Genomic DNA, 8,824 nt, shown 5'->3' on the forward strand with positions numbered 1-8,824 from the left:
TTGATGGGGATTGCATTGAATCTATAGATCGCTTTTGGTAAAATGGCCATTTTTACTATATTAATCCTGCCAATCCATGAGCATGGGAGATCTTTCCATCTTCTGAGATCTTCTTCAATTTCTTTCTTCAGAGGCTTGAAGTTCTTATCACACAGATCTTTCATTTGCTTGTTTAAAGTCACACCGAGGTATTTTATATTATTTGGGACTATTATGAAGGGTATTGTTTCCCTAATTTCTTTCTCAGCTTGTTTCTCTTTTGTGTAGAGGAAGGCTACTGATTTATTTGAGTTAATTTTACACCCAGCCACTTTGCTGAAGGTGTTTATCAGCTTTAGTAGTTCTCTGGTGGAACGTTTTGGATCACTTAAATATACTATCATATCATCTGCAAATAGTGATTTTTGACTTCTTCCCTTCTGATCTGTATCCTTTGATCTCCTTTTTGTTGTCTGATTGCTCTGGCTAGAACTTCAAGAACTATATTGAATAAGTAGGGAGAGAGTGGGCAGCCTTGTCTAGTCCCTGATTTTAGTGGGATTGCTTCAAGTTTCTCTCCATTTAGTTTAATGTTAGCTACTGGTTTGCTGTATATGGCTTTTACTATGTTTAGGTATGGGCCTTGAATTCCTGTTCTTTCCAGGACTTTTATCATGAAGGGGTGTTGAATTTTGTCAAATGCTTTCTCAGTATCTAATGAAATGATCATGTGGTTTTTATCTTTCAGTTTGTTTATATAGTAGATTACATTGATGGTTTTCCATATATTAAACAATCCCTGCATGCCTGGGATGAAGCCTACTTGATCATGGTGGATGGTTGTTTTGATGTGTTCTTGGATTTGGTTTGCAAGAATTTTATTGAATATTTTCGCGTCAATATTCATAAGGGAAATTGGTCTGAAGTTCTCTTTCTTTATTGGGTCTTTGTGTGGTTTAGGTATAAGAGTAAGTGTGACTTCATAGAAGGAATTCGGTAGCGCTCCGTCTGTTTCTATTTTGTGGAATAGTTTGGATAGTATTGGTGTGAAGTCTTCTATGAAGTTCTGATAGAATTCTGCACTAAACCCGTCTGGACCTGAGCTCCTTTTGATTGGGAGACTTTTAATGACTGCTTCTATTTCTTTAGGAGTTATGGGGTTGTTTAAATGGTTTATCTGTTCCTGATTTAACTTCAGTACCTGGTATCTGTCTAGGAAATTGTCCATTTCCTGCAGATTTTCAAATTTTGTTGAAAATAGGCTTTTGTAGTAAGATCTGATGCTTTTTTGAATTTCCTCTGAATCTGTTGTTATCTGGGTGTATTTGTTTCTTTTTGTTCTAGAGCTTTTAGGTGTGCTGTCAAGCTGCTGATATATGCTCTCTCCTGTTTCTTTCTGCAGGCACTCAGAATATGAGTTTTCCTCTTAGCACAGCTTTCATTGTATCCCATGAGTTTGGGTATGTTGTACCTTCATTTTCATTAAAGTCTAAGAAGTCTTTAATTTCTTTCTTTATTTCTTCCTTGACCAGGTTATCATTGAATAGAGCATTATTCAACTTCCATGTATATGTGGGCATTCTTTCCTTATTGTTATTGAAGACCAGCTTTAGCCTGTGGTGGTCTGATAGGACACATGGGATTATTTCTATCTTTCTGTATCTGTTGAGGCCTGTTTTGTCCCTGATTATATGGTCAATTTTGGAGAAAGTACCATGAGGAGCTGAGAAGAAGGTATATCCTTTTGTTTTAGGATAGAATGTTCTATAAATATCTGTTAAGTCCATTTGGTTCATAACTTCTGTTAGTCTAATATGTCTCTGTTTAATGTCTGTTTCCATGATCTATCTATTGATGAGAGTGGGGTGTTGAAATCTCCTACTCTTATTGTGTGAGGTGCGATGTGTGCTTTGAGCTTTAGTAAGGTTTCTTTTATGAATGTAGGTGCCCTTGTATTTGGAGCATAGATATTTAGGATTGAGAGTTCATCTTGGTGGTTTTTCCTTTGATGAATATGAAGTGTCCTTCCTTATCTTTTTTGATGACTTTTGGTTGAAAATCCATTTTATTAGAATTAGAATGGCTACTCCAGCTTGTTTCTTCAGACCATTTGCTTGGAAAATTGTTTTCCAGCCTTTTACTCTGAGGTAGTGTCTGTCTTTGTCTCTGAGGTGTGTTTCCTGTAGGCAGCAGAATGCTGGGTCCTCATTGCGTATCCAGTTTGTTAATGTGTGTCTTTTTATTGGGAAATTGAGTCCATTGATGTTGAGAGATATTAAGGAATAGTGATTGTTGCCTCCTGTTTTCTTCGTATTTGGAGGTGAGATTATGTTTGTATGCTTGTCTTCTCTTTGTTTTGTTGCAAAATGATTAGTTTCTTGCTTTTTCTAGGGTGTAGTTTGTCTCCTGGTGTTGGGCATTACCATTTATTATCCTTTGTAAGGCTGGATTTGTAGAAAGATATTGTGTAAATTTGGTTTTGTCATGGAATATCTTGGTTTCTCCATCTATATTAATTGAGAATTTTGCTGGATGCAGTAACCTGGGCTGGCATTTGTGTTCTCTAAGGGTCTGAATGACATCTGTCCAGGACCTTCTGGCCTTCATAATGTCTGGTGAGAAGTCTGGTGTAATTCTGATAGGTCTGCCTTTATATGTTACTTGACCTTTTTCCCTTACTGCTTTTAATATTCTTTGTTTTGTGCATTTGGTGTTTTGACTATTATGTGACGGGAGGAGTTTCTTTTCTGGTCCAATCTATTTGGAGTTCTGTAGGCTTCTTGTATGTTTATGGGCATCTCTTTCTTTAGGTTAGGCAAGTTTTCTTCTATGATTTTGTTGAAGATATGTACTGGTTCTTTGAGTTGGGAGTCTTCACTCTCTTCTATACCTATTATCCTTAGGTTTGATCTTCTATTGTGTCCTGGACTTCCTGTATGTTTTGGGCCAGTATTTTTTTCCGTTTTATATTATCTTTGACAGTTGTGTCAATGATTTCTATGGAATCTTCTGCTCCTGAGATTCTCTCTTCTATCTCTTGTATTCTGTTGGTGTTGCTTATATTTACGGCTCCTTGTCTCTTCCTTTGGTTTTCCATATCCAGGGTTGTCTCCCTTTGTGCTTTCTTTATTGTTTCTATTTCCAATTTTTAATTCCTTCACCTGTTTGATTGTGTTTTCCTATAATTCTTTCAGGGATTTTTGTGTTTCCTCTCTAAGGGCTTTACTTGTTTACTTGTTTTCCTGCATTTCTCTAAGGGAGTTCTTTATGTCTTTCTTAAAGGGCTCCATTATCATGATCAAATGTGATTTTGAATCTAGATCTTGCTTTTCTGGTGTGTTTGGATATTCAGTGTTTGCTTTGGTGGGAGAATTGGGCTCCGATGATGCTGTGTAGTCTTGGTTTCTGTTGCTTGGGTTCCTGTGCTTGCCTCTCGCCATCAAGTTGTCTCTGGTGTTACCTTGTTCTGCTATTTCTGACAGTGGCTAGACCATCTTATAAGCCTGTGTGTCAGGAGTGCTGTAGACCTGCTTTTCTGTTTTCTTTCAGCCAGTTATGGGAACAGAATGTTCTGCTTTCAGGCGTGTGGTTGTTCCTGTCCATTGGCTTTCAGCTGTTCCTGTGGCCGTGTGTCCTGAGTCCACCAGGCAGGTCACTTGGAGCAGAAAAGTTGGTCTTACCCCTGGTCTCAGGCCTGAAGTCATTCCTTGGGGCTAGGTTTCAGCTCTCCGTGAGGGCAGCAACCAGAAGGGCCTGCCCCGCTTTCACTCGGGACCCTGTGCGCAGGGGACCCTGATGGCGGTAGGTGTTTTCCTCTAGAGTCAGAAATGTGGGCAGAGAGTAGTCTCCTCTGGCTTCCCAGGTGTGTCTGCCCCTCTGAAGGTCTAGCTCTCCCTCCAATGGGATTTGGGCACAGGGAGCTGTTTGACCGGGTCTGTTCAGATCCGGGTCAGTCTGGACCGCAGGGCTCCTGCATCTTGACTGCTGCAATCTTCCCGTGCCCAGAGGCCCTATACAGTTTCCTCTTGGGCCAAGGATGTGGGCAAAGGTGGGCAGAAGTGGCGGTCTCTCCAGCCCTGCAGTCTCAGGATTGCCCACAGGTCTGGGTGATGAGCTCTCTCTCCCACGGGGTTTGGGAGCAGGGAGCTGTGAGCTGGGATCAGCAAGGTTGGGGCCCAGACCAGTATTTTCACTCCCTCCTCCTCTCCCCCTTGTCCCTTCCCCCTCCTCCCTTCCCCCTCTCTCCTTCCCCTTCCCTCTCCTCCATTCCCTTTCCCCTCCCCCTCCCCCTCTCCCACAGTATCCACATCTCCTTCTTTCTCTTCAGAATAGGTTAGGCCTTCCTCGGGTATCAACCAGGCACAGCATATCAAGTTGCAGCAAGACTAGGCACCTCTTCTCCTATTAATGCTAGGAAGAGGAAAGGGTCCCAAAGGCAGGCCACAGAGTCAGAGACAGCCCCTGCTCCTGCTGTGAGGAGTCCCACAGAAGAGCAAGCTGCACAACTGTAACATTATGTGCAGAGGACCTAGGTCAGTCCCATGCAGGTTCCCTATAAAAAGGTTACTTGACATCAAGTGTTAGCAGAAAAATACAAACCAGGGCTGGAATTATAGCTGTGCACCCTCACAAACAGCTTATGTATGTGCCAGGGACTCCCCGGTTCAGGGCTCTGTGCGTGCCAAATTAGCCCTTTACCAAGTGGCTCACACATCTCATGCTGACTCCTTGTAAGACAGATGTGGATAGCATCAAGGAAGAGTTTGGAGGAAACTAGGTTGGAGGGGGTGTGTTCTCTTGGTGACATTCATTTTATTTATTTATTTAATATGTGTATGCACCTGTACACAAAAGTGTGAACACACTGGGGAGGTACATGTGCCACAGTGCACATGGGAGGTCAGAGGACCGCTTGATGGAGCGGATTCTCTCCTTCTACCTCGACACTGATGAACTCAGACTGCCAGGCTGGCCTGAAAATTACTATGTAGCTTAGGCTGGCCTTGAACTCCTAACCCCTGTACTTCTTCCTCCCAATGCAGAGATTACAGACACTCAAGACCATGCTCCGTTTGCTTTTTTTTTTTTTTTTTTTTTACATATAGTCTCTCTATGTACTCCAGGCTGGTCCGGAAGTTGCTGTGTAGCCCAGGCTAACCTGGATCTCACCGTCCTCCTGCCTTGGCATCTGAATGCTGGAATTACAAGCAGACACCTGTAGTGTGCCTAGTTAGAGCCAGAAAGTGATCCTCGATTCCTCTAGAGCAAGCTCGCCTTACTACACACAACATTTCCTCTCCTACCGGATATTGTGGCACAGGCCTCTAGTCCCAGCGTCCCAGCTAAGCAGGGGCCGAGACAGGAGCGATCAGCTGAGGTGAGAATTTGGAGGTCAGTCTAGGCAACAGGCTGAGACTTCAACTCAAACAAAAGACACGCTCCCCTTTACACGACCCTCACCTGGGAGACTCTTACCTCACAGAGACCAGAGACCGCGTCCTATCTTTGGTTTCTAGTAGGGCACCGAGACTACAGCTGTGGTCCAGCTGCAGCATCCAGCCCAGCTGACTGGCCCCTGTCCAAGACAGGAAGTGGGGAAGACTGGCACATGGGGCGGGACACAGGGTTTGTGGGTGTGCACCACTGCAGCGGTCAGGCTTTGTGAGCACACTGAGAGAGATTTGGAGGGGGAAAGGTTTGCTCAGCTCTGGAAGGTCTTGGGACTACAGGGCCTGTGTGGTGGCTTATTGTCACCGTGGTTATTAGAGGGCTCCAGATAGCAAAACACTGGACTGAGAGGCTCTATACCCTTGTGACTTGTATGAAGCCCCTTCCCTTCTTGGTGTCTCTTCCCCACCTATATGATTGGTTTTTGCAGTGTTCCCAGTACAGACACTCTGCCAGGGAACACACGAGTAGGCAGGCAAAGTCCTCTGAAACTGTAAGCCAGCCTCAACTAAATGTTTTCCTTTATAACAGTTGCCTTTGTCATGGTGTCTCTTCACAGCAATGGAATCCAAACTAAGATACTCTCCAAGAACATGCACTTGTGTGTGTGTGTGTGTGTGTGTGTGTGTGTACATGTGTGAGCAGACAAATACACATACATGTAACTAAAAATAACAAAAAGGGGCTAGAGAGATGGCTCAGAGGTTAAGAGCACCGACTGCTCTTCCAGAGGTCCTGAGTCCAAATCCCAGCAACCACATGGTGGCTCACAATCATCTGTAATGGGATCTGATGCCCTCTTCTGGTAAGTCTGAAGACAGCAACATATACTCATATACAAAATAAATAAATAAGTCTTTTAAAAAAATGGCAAAAAGATATCTTTTTTAAGAGGAAATATAGAAAGAATTATGGGCTGGGGAGATGGGAGGAGTTAATGCGTGAGGACTGGAGTTTGGCTCCCCAGAGCCCATGTAAATGCTGGTTGGAGCCCAGAGGCCGGCTTTGGGCTTTGGTCTCTGAAGGCAGAGTCCAGGGATCCCTGACACCAGCTGGCTAGCAAGACTGGCCACATCTGCGGGCTCTGGGTGTGATGGAGAAGAGACCTTTCCTCAGTGAGCAAGACAGAAGAGGAAAGCCCAGGTCAAACTCGGGTCTCAACACACATGGGATGCACAACAATGCATGTTTGTGCACCCCAACACACGTATGTATACTGTATACAAGCATGAAAATCGGGGAAAAACAATAAATAAAAAGAGAAATCAGGCAGGTGCCACAAGCCTTTAATCCCAGCACTTGGGAGGCAGAGGCAGGTGGATATCAGTGAGTTGAGGGTCAGCCTGGTCTACATAGGAAAAGGCAGTTGCCCAGCTGTTGGGGAACGTGTGCAGGCAGACGGCGTTGCCAGTTCCTGAAGTTGACCTTTCCTCTGTTCGTAACAGTTGGTTTCGAGAAAGCTGGGTGGTGGTGACACTCACCTTTCATCCCAGCACTGGGATGGCAGAGGCAGGTGGATATCAATGAGTTCTAGGCTAGCCTGGTCTACAGAGTGAATTCCAGGACAACCAGAAAACAAAACAAAACAAAATTAAAAGAAGGAAGGAAGGAAGGAAGGAAGGAAGGAAGGAAGGAAGGAGTTGGAGAAATGGCTCAGTGGTTAAGAGCACTGACTGCTCTTCCAGAGGTCCTGAGTTCAATTCCCAGCAACCACATGGTGGCTCACAACCATCTGTAATGGGATCTGATGCCCTCTTCTGGTGTGTCTGAAGACAGAGACAGTGTACTCACATACATTAAAAAAGAAGGAGGAGGAGGAGGAGGAGGAGGAGGAGGAGGAGGAGGAGAGAGAGAGAGAGAGAGAGAGAGAGAGAGAGAGAGAGAGAGAGAGAGAGAGAGAGAGACTGTTGCACTGTACCTGGGTGCAAAGCCACACTTGGAGTGCATCTCAGGCAGGCTAGCCAAGTCCCTCGGGAAGGGACAGTGCCAGGGAAAGACTAGGAGGAACGTTTGGCTCAGATGCAGACTTAGAAAGGGCATCCAGCCTTGTTCATCTCACTCCAGTAGGAAGAGCTGTCATCAAGGGGGGTGGGGGAAGCCACTAATGCAGGCTAGGTGCCTGTATCTGCTGTCAGTGGGAGTGCACACCTGTACCAGATGGAAATCCATACGGAGGTTCCTCAAAAACAAAACCCGAAAACAAGCTTCTGCTAGCACATAACCCAGCTATACCGTTCCTGGTACACCCCCGAAGGACTTTAAGTCAGCATAGCACGGAGACGTTTGCTCACCCGTGTTACTGCTGTGCCGTTCATAGCAGGAAACAACCAGCACTGATGCTTGTCAACGGATAAATGGACTTCGAAAACGCGGTGGTTCACATACACGATGGAATTCTACGCAGCCCCAGAGAAACTCGGAACCATGACATTCTCGGGGAAAATGGCCGAAACTGGAAACTATGTTAAGCAAAACAAGTCAGGCTCCGATGAACAAAGACTGCATGACTTCTCTTAGCTGTGGAGCCTTGATTCAAGATTATGCATGTGGGTATGACCAGGTACGTGTATGTATCCTTAGGTATGTGTGTGGTGGGATAAAACTGTAGGAATGGGGCTCAAGAGAGGATAGAGAGAGTCTGAAGGGAGTTAGAGAAAAGGGAGAGTCACAGAATAAATATAATAGAGAGACGACCAACTAAAAGGGCAAAGGAGATGGCAGTGGGGGAGGGAAACAAGTCGGAAGTATGACGCACGATGAAACTCATTATTTCATATGGTAAACTAAAAATTAACGGTACTAGTCATAGTGGGGCCTGGTGATACGCACCTTTAATTCCAGCCCTTGGGGGGCAAAGCAAGTGTTTGAGGGTAGCCTGATCTACATAGTGTGTGTTCAGAGCCAGCCGTGGCAACATAGTGAGACCCTGTCTATCAGAGCTCAGCTGTAATCCCAGCATTTCTGTGACGACCCTGTTGCCAGAGGATCGGGAGTTTCAGGCCAGCTTGTTGACACAATGCCATTCTGTCTCACCTAGATCCCTCCTCACCAAAATGCTTTTTATTCAAGTACTAGGTGGCATAGGGAAAAGCTCACCATGGGGATGTAGCTGAGCTGGAAAAGTGCTTGCCCAGCGTACAGGAAACTCATCTCTACAGCCCCTCGAACCGGATGTGGTGCCCAGCAATCAGAGCGCTTGGGAAGCAGGAGCAGAAGGTCATCATCACACAGGAGTTTGTGACCACACTGGACACCATGTTGTCTCGACAACAAGAAGTTCCCGCACCCCAAGTACCCTCGTGATACTTGGTTCAGTATCACAATACTAATTAGTAGTGGCCCTCAAACCCCGTTGTCCCGAAGATCAGAGCAATCTAGCTCTTGACTGCTGAGTCCT

Source organism: Rattus rattus, chromosome 4 (assembly GCF_011064425.1).
Source record: "Rattus rattus isolate New Zealand chromosome 4, Rrattus_CSIRO_v1, whole genome shotgun sequence".
Classification (NCBI taxonomy): Eukaryota; Metazoa; Chordata; class Mammalia; order Rodentia; family Muridae; genus Rattus; species Rattus rattus.